The sequence below is a fragment of the Epinephelus moara genome, chromosome 23 (genome assembly GCF_006386435.1).
Source record: "Epinephelus moara isolate mb chromosome 23, YSFRI_EMoa_1.0, whole genome shotgun sequence".
In the NCBI taxonomy this organism is placed as follows: Eukaryota; Metazoa; Chordata; class Actinopteri; order Perciformes; family Serranidae; genus Epinephelus; species Epinephelus moara.
Genome location: NC_065528.1, coordinates 30,772,822 through 30,786,928, shown reverse-complemented (window position 1 = coordinate 30,786,928; position 14,107 = coordinate 30,772,822). Strand labels below are relative to the sequence as shown.

At 38.0% G+C, this 14,107-nt stretch overlaps 2 protein-coding genes across 4 annotated transcripts in view; one reads left to right on the top strand and one right to left on the bottom strand.

Annotated features, from left to right (window-relative positions):
- usp6nl (USP6 N-terminal like) overlaps positions 1-11,588 on the bottom strand; it is a 127,951-nt gene extending 116,363 nt beyond the window's left edge. For 2 of the 3 annotated variants that reach the window (XM_050036284.1, XM_050036287.1), the window contains exon 1: positions 11,434-11,588. The gene's annotated coding sequence lies outside the window, so the exon portion shown is untranslated. Of the gene's footprint in view, positions 1-6,715; positions 6,925-11,433 lie in introns of those variants that run through there. The other variant, XM_050036285.1, reaches the window with a different exon arrangement.
- abcc9 (ATP-binding cassette, sub-family C (CFTR/MRP), member 9) overlaps positions 1-14,107 on the top strand; it is a 555,625-nt gene that overhangs the window by 261,839 nt on the left and 279,679 nt on the right. The window lies entirely within an intron of this gene.

The window sequence follows — 14,107 nt, the reverse complement described above, 5'->3', positions numbered from 1 at the left end:
CCCCCATTGCCCCGAAAAAGGCGCATTCTGTGTAAACAAAAGTAGGCAGGTGTTTTTATACTGCCAATGCTGAAAGAAGACTGATTGGGCTTTCCTGCAAATTTGCACAATTCCTATCTAAAAAGGGCTATGCTTCCATTTCCTGACACTTCACAAAAAAAAATCCTTCCAGTTCACCAGTGTAAAGCTTTTAATGTGAAGAAGCAGAAGCAGGAATGGTTTGGTTTGCGTAAGCAGTAACTGAACACAGTTGCGATCCTGGTGACAGTGATCATCTAACAGTTAAAAGAACACAGGGGTGAAACTAAACTCCAACCCACAGACACTCAGGTAGACGTTACAAAGGTACTGAGAGCTGAACACACAGAGACATTTAAAGAGTTTTCTCTCTGGCCTCCAGCACAGACAAGTTTAGCCACTGAAGACACAGCTATAGAGAGGACACTGTCCCGAGTACCGAGCCTGTCCCCTGCTGTGGGGCTGTCATCTCAGCTTGGCTTGGCATGGCGCAGCTCTCCAGGACCCATCCGGGCCCGTAGAAAAACCCTATTAGCTCTGAGGCTGTGACCTGGGATTAGATCCACCATATGTCCACCTTTGCCCTGAGCCGGGACGCCAGCCAGTTATCAAGACTGACACTACAGAGCTGTACACCACACGACCGTCACTGAGGAGCTCGACTCAGGTCACAAAGCTGCGTTAACACAATTCTACATTAACAATATGTATGATCTTTAATCACAAATATCACAATCCTCAACTTCAGTGTAATAAAACTGATTATTTCAGAACATCCTGGCGCCAAATTCAGACAGTAAGCCGAGCTATAACAGTCATTAGTGGCAGCATCAATCTGACATCTACTAAAACAGCCTTCAGAGTCAAACCACAGCGCTGCTGCAGAAACCAGATCTCTTTTGTTCTGTGCTGTAAACTCAGCAGGCCAGTAGCTGTCAGGGATGTGTTACTGCTGCTATGGTGTGTTAAAGAATAACCATGTAAACCTCAGACTGCTCAGACCTCTCTGAAGTGCACTTAACTACCCGCTGACATGAAAACAGTCCAAAGTGAAATGTGCGAACAGGCAGCTGGTGGCAGACTCATCCCAAATTATCTGTATCGGCCTTCATAAACCCATATTGGCCAAACACCGGCGTGTTTGTTGGACACGGGGTTAGTTACATCTGATGCAGGGTCATGAGCCAATGCAGTTCTCTCTGTCTCATACACACACAGACAGGCCAGAGGGCGGCTCAGCATCTGGTGGTGTGTGGTGCGCTGCTGCTCTGAAGCCGGGCATTAAAAGAGAGAGCGGAGGACTGAGCCAGCGGGGATCAGCGGCCAATAAAGACGGGCAGCAGCACGGTGCCAAGGCCTGGACGGTAGTGAGGGAATGCAGAAACACTGAGTGTGTGTTAGACTACATCTGGTATAAGGGCGGGCCGCCTGCCTCGTGGAGAATTCTGCTGCACCGACTGTGAGACTTGAGCTGACCTGCAGATCAGGGAGCGTGCAGGATACACTGAGACTGCTGCAGCCTTTTTAAAGGAGGGAAATAGATGAGGGGATAGATATCATGCTGGATCTTGGATGTGTGTATGATCACACCTATATATCATGGAAAGACATTTAGGATAAGGTAACCCAACTGTAAAGACACACTGACTGAAGCTGAGAGACGGAGAGAAACCCAGCAAAGTCTCTGTTGCTACGTTACAGACATCCACTCAGACAAAACCTGCTTTTGAGTTTGGGGAGCCACCTGACGCCGCGCAGCCTGGCAAATAAACTGCCCTTTCAACAAGAAAACACACGCACATACTCTCAGCTCTCTCACACACACACACACACTGACTGGCTCAATTGTTTCTGGAGTGGCTCTGCAGAGAGACGCTGTAACAGAGATAGAAAGGGAACAGAAGAAAGAGATGAACTAATTTGTGGTTGTTGACCCTGACGACTGCGGGGCTCTTCCATTTCCTCTCTGTCACTGAGCCATACATCCAACAGCAGCCTCCACCTCCGCACTGGGAAACTCCTTTTTGGATTCATCAAATATTTTATGTCCTTTACCGAATGTAGGCATCATGGTGAGATTGATTTATTAAGGTAGTTTTGTACGTATCAGATCCTACAGCAGATTCAGCAGTGGACGCCTGGAAATCTAGGAATGTTGCTTCTTGTCACAACTTTGGAGTCATTTATTAAAGGAACACTTCACCCCCCAAATGACCATCTGTTTATCAGTTGCTCGCCCCGTGTTACGTTCAATTCATGAAGAAAAATTTGTTTTTTCCGGCATTCGTCCACAGTGAACCATGAATCCCAAAACAGAGAAAATCCTTGATGAATTGAAGTCATAGGGCTCCAGATCTAACAACAGCAAATCTATATCAAAACATCCATTTATAAACTCTCATATAACTCATAACAGTCAGACAGGAGTCAGGTTAATTTCCAGGGCTGGTACCTGCGGTTATTCCACAGGCTAGTTAATAACATGTCGGGCAGGAAATCCAAAGTGTGGGATCATTTTGAGAAGGTGAAGGACGAACCCAAGGTGATATGTAAACTCATCTTCATTGGTCGACTACAAACATGACGTATCATCTGAAACATGGAAGTAGCTACAAGTCCATTAGCCCACAGCGTCATTAACAGGTGGCTCGCTCAGTGTGGGGGGCAGCCATAGTCATTTTACCTCACTGGACATGGAGCTGCTGGTCTACCACTGTCTCAATCACAATAATCCAAGTCTACTTTATCCAGTGGTATGCTCAGTACTTCCTACACAGACGGCCCTTTCGGACAGGAAACTGAACTAAAAGTCAAACTTATCCATGCTCTCGTCACTGCCAGACTCCATTAACAAAAACAGTACTTTTACTTTGCCGAATATGGAGTCTGCTGGTCTACCTCTGCCTTGATCAGTTAGTTGTTTGTGTAACTATAGCCCCTTTTACACTGCCAGATTTCCGGCAAATGTTGGGCCGTTTTGACACTGCCAGATTTCCGGCAAATGTTGGGCCGTTTTGCCGGCAAGCTGCGAGACACACAGAGCCAGATTGGCGAGTTGATCCGAGGCGCCCAATTTTCCGCCTCGTAGGGTAGACATATTGGCGGAACCCTTTTAGTTTAAACAGACCGAGGCGGCCTTCCGCAACAGGAGGGGCTGTTGATGACGTGTGGGAGGAGCTGTTGATGACTTGTGGGAGGAGCTGTTGATGACGCCGCACAAAGGCACTTGCGGGGTATAAACAAGAAACAGCTGATAGCAGGAATTAGCGAGCAGCTAGTAGCAAGAGGGAAACGCAAACCTGACAGACACTGTAAAGATGAGCAACTGGGGAGACAAGGAATTGTGCGCCCTCCTTGTCCTCGCAAACGAAGAGGCCATTAACCGTCAGATGACGGGGATNCAATGCTGAACAAAGACTGATTGGGCTTTGCTGCAAATTTGCACAATTCCTGTTTAAAAAGGGCTAGCGTGACTTTGGTGCTTTAATAGGTTAATTCGGATGCACCAAAACCCCACAATAACACAAACAAACTAACTAATGGAGGCAGAGGTAGACCAGCAGCTGCCATATTCAGCAAGGTAAAAGTATTGTTTTTGTCAATGGAGTCTGGCAGTGACAAGAGCATTCATAAGTTTGACATTTAATGCAGTTTCCAAATCCAATTAATCAAAGATTTTCTCCATTTTTAGATTCTTCGTTCAAAAACAGACGCCTTCACTCAGATTACCAAAATATAGGCGTGTCTACAGCGACATGGCTGAAACGAACCATTGTTTTCAGTCCTATATTTTGCTTTAAAATCTGTATTTTGTCCCACCAACAGTCTAAAACTCCAAACACAAGTTAGCTCCAGGTCGTCCAATGTGAAGACTGGCTTCTTTTCTCTCTTTAATACCTTTATAAATTGAATGTATTTAACTTTTAGACTGCTGGTCAGACAAAATATAGACTTTAAAGCAAGATAAGAGAATAAAAACAATGGTTCGTTGCAGCTGTAGACACACCTATACTTCGGTAACGTGTCTTTGTGGTGCCTAAAAGCTGCATTATAGACTTCAACCTATAAAACAACATTCTGTGGGGGAACCCGGAGCTTTAGTTTGCTATTATTAGCAGGGTGCAAATGTGCCTCGCATTCACTGCTGGGTCTCTAAAATGCCACACAGGGCAGCGACAATGTCTAAAAGTCAGCAGGAGGCTGTGTGTAAAAAGGTCAAGTGCTGACAATGGCGCACACTGGCAGCGGGGCGGCGTTAAAGCCAGTCAGATCTTTAACCTCAAAAGGCTGCAGCAGTGAGCTTTTATCCACCAGTGGGTCAGGTCAGGCCACAAACTCTTGTACGGCCAGCTTCAAAAATGAATATTTAACAGCCAGGTGTCTGTCCCACGTTTGCTTCTGTGTAATCTATACTGAGGCTTCTGCACTCATGATGTAAATATACATTCGAGATTAAGCGTGTTGTAGAAATGCTTCAAAATCCGATCTATTTAGCTGCCGTACAGAAACACAAAGATTAAAGGAGGCATGTTTGCGTCTTGATTATTGCAACTTAGTCCTGTTTAAATAAAAAACCTTGCAGATTGTTCAGAACGCAGCCACAAGGCTTTCAACAAAACTAAGAAGCACGACCACATCACACCAGTTTAACCCTTTTTACATTTCCCTGTTTGTTTCAGGACTGACTTTAAAATCGTTTTGATTACTTTTAAGGCTCCTCATGGCTCCAGATTATATTTCAGACTTGTTATGAAAGACTTATGAATCTCTGCGTAGTTTGAGAGGTCCTCGGGCAGAGGTCTTCTGCTTGTCCCAGAGTCCAGACTGGAGACCATCTTATTGATTTTATTCCACATTTATCATCTTGCCTTATTTTATCTTTTACTTTGGTGATATTTAATGACATGTAATTTGTTTAATTCTCCTTGTGTTTTGAATGTGTTTCGTTCACTGTACAGCACTTTGTGACTGTGTTTTGAAAGGCGCTATATAAATAAAGTTTATTGCTATGCTTCATATATTTCATAGTCTGACTGTCCAACTTAAAGTTTGCACGGAGCCCATTGAATCAATGGAAGCGTAATGCATTCACTTGTCACAAAAATATTCACCCTGTTATTCCTGCATTAACGAGATGATTATCTCAGAAATCTGCGAATCGTTTTTATGGAAACCAAACCTGCTCTGTTTTACTGAATTAACTAGCATATAATTTCAAAACAAACAAACAAACAAAACAAAAAAAGAGAGCATTACGCTTCTGTTGTTTTACTTAACAAGACAAGCAAAGAAAAATATTTAAAGTGACTATCTGGCAGTCTTAATCTCAATTGCAGGTGCTGAAACGTCAAAAAGAAAAGCTGCAACTTTGATTCATGTTACAGACTTCTAAAATGCAGAAGTTCGGATACACCAAAGTCCCTCAATGACACAAACTAACCAATCAAGGCAGTGTTAGACCAGCAGACTCTGTGTTCAGCAAAGTAAAAGTACTGTTTTTGTCAATGGAGTCTGGCAGTGACAAGAGCGGGGATAGGTTCGACTTTTAGTTCAGTTTCCTCTCTGTTGTTTCTTTTGACTGTTTTATTTGTATTTGTATTTCTCCATGAGTCTTCTATCTGCTCGCTTATAAAGCACTTTGAATTGCTGAAATAAACCTGCCTTGCTTGCACATATACTAGTAATGATAGTAGTAGCAGTAGCATTAGTATTAATAGTAGTAGTACTAGTAGTGTGGCAGGATTTGTCTTTTCCAGTAATGCTGCTTCTACCTCTCTGTCTCTCTCTCTCTCTGTTGTGCAGCAGAGCTGGGAAAGGGCTGATCCCTGACAAGCAACTCAGCAGTGACACAATGGCTCCAAATAAAAGCTGATAAAGCGAATAGTCTGACCCTGACACATCCTGACATGCTGCTCACTTCATCGCAGCCCGACAACCAACACCAGGAACCAACATCACACTTTACAACAACTTTTTATGACGACAGCAGTGTAACGACTTCAGGGGCCTGCAGGAGACAAATCAGTTCTGAATAAATAGTTAATATTTTCCTAGAGTGTGGTTCAGTCAGTCAGTTAATCCAACTCTGCAGTTCTGCAGGTAAACAATATTTTACAAGGTTCAGGGTCTTGAAAGCACCTCACAGTCACAGTGGCTCATACTACTACTATAAACGCCTTGTGTTTTCAAACTGTAAAGCCCCTGACTGCCTTAAGCCGCATTATCCTGAAGCGGGATAGGAAGGATTGAAAGACACACCATTGTCAAGTCCACAACACTGAAACACATCATTTCCTATCAAGATTTTCAAAATAAAACTATCATTTTCTTCAGAAAGCCCTCTACTCCTGTTGTGAATTCATACTAACTTTAATATTTTCATAACAGTCAGTTGATGTAACAGCGCTTAAGAGATTATGATAAATACTCTGTTTTCAAGCGTTAAGAAACTCTGATGAGGACATTTTAAGCTTTGTGATATATAAGTGTGCAACATGCTCTTTTATGTGTATTTACATGGTTTATTTTTACTCTATGAACAATATAATTTTAACTAAATACGCTGATAAAATAACAAAGAGGTTTCACACATTTTTGGCTCATAAAAAGCACTTTTATCCCTACAACTGACACGTTTCATGCTTTTACTTTGGAATAAATTCGCCCTACATCCGGTTTCCAGTCCAACTTCACGCACCTTGTTCCAAAGGTAACTCTCCGTCTCTCGCGAGGCAAGAAACAACACACACTGCTCAACTTTCCTAAACACAAGCACCGGGGGAAAACCCGCGTCCACGCGCCCCTGTTTACGTCCACATATTTGTGTTATTTACACCAGTAAACAAACTGAGCTCCTCGGTTCATTTCAAACGCTACTAATGCAGCAGCTGCAGCTCCGAGCTCATCAACGTGACGGACAGGCCGCCGCAGCCAACCAGGAGCCGCGGAGCTCGCGGCTGGAGCCAATGGGAGGCCGTGATTGGTGCTCGAGCCGCATTGACTCCGTTGCGGGAGGCTACCTCGTTGGTTTCGGCCATGTTAAGTTTTAAACATTCAGCCGGAAGACGACCGGAACTAAAGCGATTGGACATTCAAAATAAAAGTAGGTACTGAGGGTTTACATTCATACACCACAATATAAAGTTACTAAAATAAAATTAGGAGTTTACCGTACACTTCATGGCACCAGTGTTAGCTTTAAATTACAAGATAATCTCTAAATTTACATTTTAAAGGGAAAGTTAATAATGAAAATAAATTTTATTTATTTAACACCGTTCAAAAGACAGTTACAAAGTCCTTAAATATAAAAAATAAAATACATTTAAAAACATAGACAGAATGAATAGTTCTGTTGCAGCCTTCATCGAGCTTATTTTAATTTTGTATAATATTTAATTTTATTTGTATCAAATTTTTTGATTGATGTCAATTTTTTTACTTGTATTTTTTTTTCAATTGTTTTTTTTTTACGTGTGTATATTTATATATAATATAAATAATTTATCATTTTTTGATAAAATATGATGTAAAATATTTTTAATAATTTATGTTTTATATTTTCTATATATTTTTCTAACCATTTTCTAATTTTATAGTTATTTTTTAATATTAAAAATAATTTATTATTGTTAATATTTTAGAAACTTTTAATAATAATACTTTTAATAAACTTTTAAAATATATATAAAAGTATTATTATTATTATTATTAATAATAATACTTTTATATATTCATTTATTTTTAACAATTTATTTTTATGTTTATGAATAATATGTTCTTTAAGATACTTATACAATCTTGTGATGCGTTATGGTGTAGGCTGCATTTTTTTTTCTTAAGTAAACAATAGAAAGTATGATTTAAAAATTAACAGAGAAAGAATGAGATGAGCTAAGAGCTAAACAATAGGTACACAGTAGAAACAGGGCAAGATGAACTAAAATGTCCTAAAACGTTATTTAATTACTGAAAAGCGATTCTTAAAAAGTGGGGTTTTAAAAGTGATTAAAAGACAAGACAGAGTTTGCAGCCCTGATCTCCTTAGGCGGGTCGTTTCAAAGTCTACGAGCTCTGACTGCAGACGCTCTGTCACCTCTGTGAATTAATCTGGACCCAACGACAAGGAGCGACACATCTGAGGATCTCAGGGTGTGAAGAGAGGACACAGGGCAGTAACAGATCAGATAAGTTGGAGCGAGGGCTTTGTGAGTCATCAATAATATCTCAAAATCTGTTCTAAAGGCAACAGGCAGCCGATGTGAGGAAGACAGGATCGCCAGAGAGCAAGGAATAACAGTTGAGTAGTCATGTTTGGATTTTTTGAAGTGGAATTGTTTGAGGTACTTATCATTAGACAGTATATTACAAACAGTAGATGTCAGTCAGCAGGCTTACAGTCTGGGGAAGCAGGCTGGAGTCCGACATGGAAGCTACTGCTCTGGACGGGTCAGCAACAAAACGTTTTTTAGACACATAATAAAATCAATATTAGCTTAAGTGTACGCTGTATTGTGAGTATTTTCACTGCTGTACATTCATGTAAGACACTGATTTCAAACTGGAAAATGAAGCCCTTTTATCGCTCTCTTCAAAGCCAGACTCCATTGAGAAAAACAGTGATTTAACATCGCTGAACACAGGAGCTGCTGGTCTACCTCTGCCTTTAACGGTTCGTTATTTTGTGTTATTGTGTGACTTTGGAGATTTAAAGCATTAGTTCGGATTCACCAAAGTCACACAATAACATAAAATAACTGTCTGAGCAAAGCAGCAATGGACCAGCAGCTCCTGAGTTCAGTGAGCTAAAATTACTGTTTTTCTCAATGGAGTCTGGTGGCTTTCACAAGCACAAAGATGAGGAGCTGAAGTTGCTGAAATGGGCTGTCTGACAATAAGGTAAAGCGATGAAAATACTCTCAGTGTAGCGTACACTTAAACTGATACTGATTTCTTTAGGTGGGACTATTTTTAGGTGGCTGAAATACATTTTGTTGCCAACCCCATCCACAGCAGTACATTGCTTAGCTTCAGTATCCCACTCCAGTCTGCTTCTCCAAAGTGGGGTCATGCCAACTGACATCTGCTGTGTCTAACACACTGACTGTGGATCAGTACCCCGTACAACCTTACTTCAAAATATCCAAACTATGCCTTTACAAGATGGTTGATGAGCTTATGTATTTCAAATTGCGTTTTAGGTAATTTATTTCTTCGCTTTCCTCCATTTTGTGCTGACGTTCTTCATGTGAAACACTGAACGAAATTTGCTAAAGTTACCATAAACCTCTTCAAAATATGAACACTTATGCTGACAATATTTTTGCCATAACTACCAACAATAATACGGAGAAAGCAACTGAAAGTATAAACGTCACGTAAAGTACAAAAGTATAAACTTTCATCATACTGTTGCCAGCACGTTCGCCAAACGAAGGCATCCTGCACGACGAAAAGACTCAAAGCAACAGAGTGAATGTTTTATTCTACGTATAAACTTTTTACCCAAGAGAATATATTTGTAATCACCGAATTTTTGATCAGTAACTGTAACTGATTACAATTACATTTAATTTGTAATTTAATTCCATGCTGAGGTGGGACCAAGTCATTGTTTCGCAAGTCACAAGTAGGTGTCAAATTTGGCACTCGGGCCCCAGGTTACGTCCAAAGTCAAGACGGGTGAGTTCAAAGTCAAGTCCTACATCAAGTATTTTCAAGTCAAATGTCTCCAAGTGCGGCCACAAGTCATTGGCTATACAGTCCAAGTCCTGCTGCAAGTTATTTTGGATTTTGTCAAGTTGAGTCTAGAGTCATCAAAGTTGTGACCCCAGTCCACAACTCTGATTTTCACAGTGTGATATTTGTACTCAAGAGATCTGGGGACTGAGTCACAGTAAGTCTAAACTTTGAGTTTCGAGTCTTAAACAAATCATTATGCTGTCTTCATCTGTAGTTTAACTGAACTTTATCTTTTATTTCTATTTTCCAATCATCTTTTCTTTCTCTGTCACTAATGCTTTGCCTTTTATGCATGAATTGTTCTATATAAATAATGTAACCTTAGTTCTCTGAAGGTTCTCTCCTTGACTGGACGCTGTCAGGCCGGTTCCGACAAAGCGAATCTGGGAATATTAGGTGTCGATTCTTAATAAAACTTCACTTTAATTATTCAAGAAATGAAGGGAAATTAATAGATTCTTGCTCTCTGTTGATATAATATACACTTTAATCTTTGGGCCTGGGGGAAGGTATCAGGCATTCTTACGTACAGGTATCAGACAGATAAATTTAAAGCTTTTTAAGACTCGTTCGAGAACCTTTCAACCAAATTTAGGACAGTAAAATGACAGTATAATAGGTTTTTAAAGATCTACAACATCAGAAATGTGGACCTGTACGTAGAAAAGCGTCACTCATTTTCCCAAAAAGAAATTTAAAAATGGATAAATGAAATTAGATCAAATGTTTGTAGCCGTTAAGACTTGACAAATTCAAATTTAAGACTATTTAATGACTTTTAAGGCCTTATTGTTATAAATTAAGACATTTTAAGGGTGTTTAAGGACCTGCAGACACTCTGGTGCAAGTGGAGTCATGAGTCACTGGTGTTAAAAAAGTTGAGTTTCAAGTTTTCGACTCGAAAGACATCAAATTTGTGACTCTAGACCAAATCGTGTGACTCGAGTCCACACCTCGGATTACATGTAGCTCTCTATGTAAGGCACTTTCTAAGGTAGCTACTGCGTTTTATATATTATTTCGTACTATGCAGTGTGTACGTTCTGCTAATATTATGTTACGTGGAATTTTATTCTTATTTATTGCGTCTACTTATTACGTGTGGGACTACATATGGAATTAGAGTTTCAATAAATCTGGTGCAAGCATGTTTTTATTTCTTGTAAGTGATTAATATCATTGCACTCTCCTTTTATAAATCAAATAAACTAAACTAACCTCCCTAACACTGTTTAACGCAGTAAGAAAAAAGCAACATTCATATAAAACTCCCTTGAACAGTCAGGTATTCCCGTGAACACGACTTTTATTTTGTAGGACGATACCGGAAGTGCCCTTGTAGCGCTCTGCTAGCCTCACAGTGGTGGGTTTGGCTAGGTAGGCCTCGGTGAATACAAATAAGCACAAAGTTTACAATCATAAAACACAATGTACCGGCTTTAATAAACATAAAATAACGTCAACAGTTTGTCCCGGGCGCCAAACAAAGTCCCCAAAGCCCCGCCGCCATGTTCCGTGTCACTTTCCGAAGCTACCGTTAATGAGCTACCGTCATTCAGCCCCGCAGCAACGCCACCGTTCCCACTGACAGATGCATTTGAGGAGCTCGACAAGTTCCCATCTGCTCCAACATAAGGGAACAACACCGGGGCTCTCGAACCCACGGAGCCTCACCTTGCTCTCAACTCGACGGGTCGTCCACGATCACATCGCTGCAGGTAGTTCCCCGGACACACGGGAGCTCTCCGCGTCCATGGTCCCGTACCAGGAAGTCCACAGCACTTCTCAAACTCTGAGTGGGAGAGCCGTGCAGGATGTCAGCCAGGTAGCAATGCGCCGCCCGCCGGGCTCATCTGACCTCAGCGGGTGGAGGATGCTGCTGCTGCTGGTGCTGCTGGTGCAGCTCCGTCCAGCCTGCGACAGTCCTCACACACATTTTATGATACACACTTATTTATTTATTTATTTATTTATTTATGGTCAGTCACTGTCTGTGTTGTAGTGGCCAGTAATAGAAAAATATAGTCACTTTATGATGATTGTCATTACACAAAAACAATAGTTTTCCCAACTTCAAAACTGTCACAATTATTTTATTTCTTATTTTTTTATTTTGTTTTCCCAACTTCAAAATTGTATCACTTTATTTATTTATTAATATTAATATTATTTATTTATTTATTTTTACTTTTAATTATTTATTTATTTATGGTCACTTACCATCATTTTTATAATGATTATTATCATTACATGGACAATAGTAATTTTTAATATGTATTATTTTTTTCTCAACTTCACAATAGTATCACATTTATTCAAATTATTATTTTTATTTTTTTTATTGTTTCTTTTTATTTATTTATTTATTTATTTATGGTCAGTCACTGTCTGTGTTGTAGAGGTCAGTAATAGAAAAATATAGTCACTTTATGATGATTGTCATTACATAAAAACAATAGTTTTACCAACTTCAAAACTGTGTCACAATTATTTTACTTATTTTTCTTATTTTTATCTATATATTCATTTATGGTGTGTGTCACATTTATTTTATTTCTTTTTTTATTTTCTTTCTTTATTATTTATGGTCTTTTTAAAAAGTATTTATTTACAATAGTTTTTATTATGTATTCTTTTACCCCAACTTCAAAATTGTAGCACTTTATTTATTATTAATATTAATTTTTATTTATTTATTTATGTTTACTTTTAATTATTTATTTATGGTCACTTACCATCATTTTTATAATGATTAGTATCATTACACGGACAATAATAATTTTTAATATGTTTTTTTTTTTTCTCAACTTCACAATAGTATCACATTTATTCAGATTATTTTTTTTAATTGTGTCTTTTTATTTATTTATTTATGGTCAGTCACTGTCCGTGTTGTAGTGGCCAGTAATAGAAAAATATAGTCACTTTATGATGATTGTCATTACATAAAAAAATAAAAATAGTTTTACCAACTTCCAAACTGTGTCACATTTATTTTACTTATTTTTATCTATATATTCATTAATTTATTTATTTATGGTATTTTTTAAAATTTATTTATTTATTTTTTCCCATCTCAAAATTGTATCGCATTTATTTATTTTTTAAATATTAATTTTTATTTATTTATTCATTTATTTATGGTCATTTACTGTCATTTTATGATGATGATTATCATTAAACAAACAATAATACTTTTTAATATGTATTCATTTTTCCCATCTTCAAAATTGTATCATATTTATTTATCTTTTAAATATCAATTTTTATTTATTTATTTTTACTTTTATTTAGTTATGGTCACTTACCGTCATTTTTATAATGATTATTATCATTACATGGACAATAATAATTTTTAATATGTATTATTTCAATAATTTTATTATTTCATACAACTTCAAAATTGTATCACATTTATTTAAATTGTCTTTTATTTTTTATTTACTGATTTATTTATTTATTTATGGTCAGTCACTGTCAGTGTTGTAGTGGTCAGTAATAGAAAGAAAAATATAGGTCCTGACCTCCGATCATTTTTATGATGATTATTATCATTACACAAATAATAATAGTTTTTAATGTGTATTGTTTTTTCCCAACTTCAAAATTGTATTACTTTTATTTATTTATTTATTTTTAAAATTATTTTCATTTACCCTTAATCAAACCTGAAGGTTCCTTGATGTAGGTTGCCAGTGGTATACACACAAATAAAAAAAGATTAGCATCAAAATACACTTAAAAAAATTGTACAACTCTCGTTTTAAAACACAAGTATTGTTTCTATTATATATAATTGTTTTGTTATGTTTAGTTTTTCCAGTTCTTGCTTTTATTTTTATTTCCTTTTAACACGTAAAGTTCCTGACTTGATAGTAAACTTTACGCTTGTTCTCATTAAAGTACCAAAAGTACTTATTTTGCAGAGTGGCATATTCCAGAATAACATATATCACATCACTGGATTATAATTGGTCATGCATTCATGTGTTTTTCATTCATTATTCATTCACTCATTACATTTTAATGTATAGATGTATGTATGTGTTATTTTATATCCTGCTGGGCAGCATGTGAATGCACCCCAATAAAGTCTTATATAGATATAAGACTTTATAAGACTCAGATATAGTAACGCACCATAATGAATCTGATCATTATATTTTTGATTACTAATCAGAATCCACAAAATAACAGGTTTGTAGTGGAGTAAGACATATGGGTTTTGCCTCTTTGTAATGGAGTGTGAGTGTAGGGGAGCAGAACATGGATCCCCAGAGCATAGTACTTGAGTAACAGTACTTAATTACTTTCCTCAGCTCAGGATCATGGCTGAAAACAAATCTTA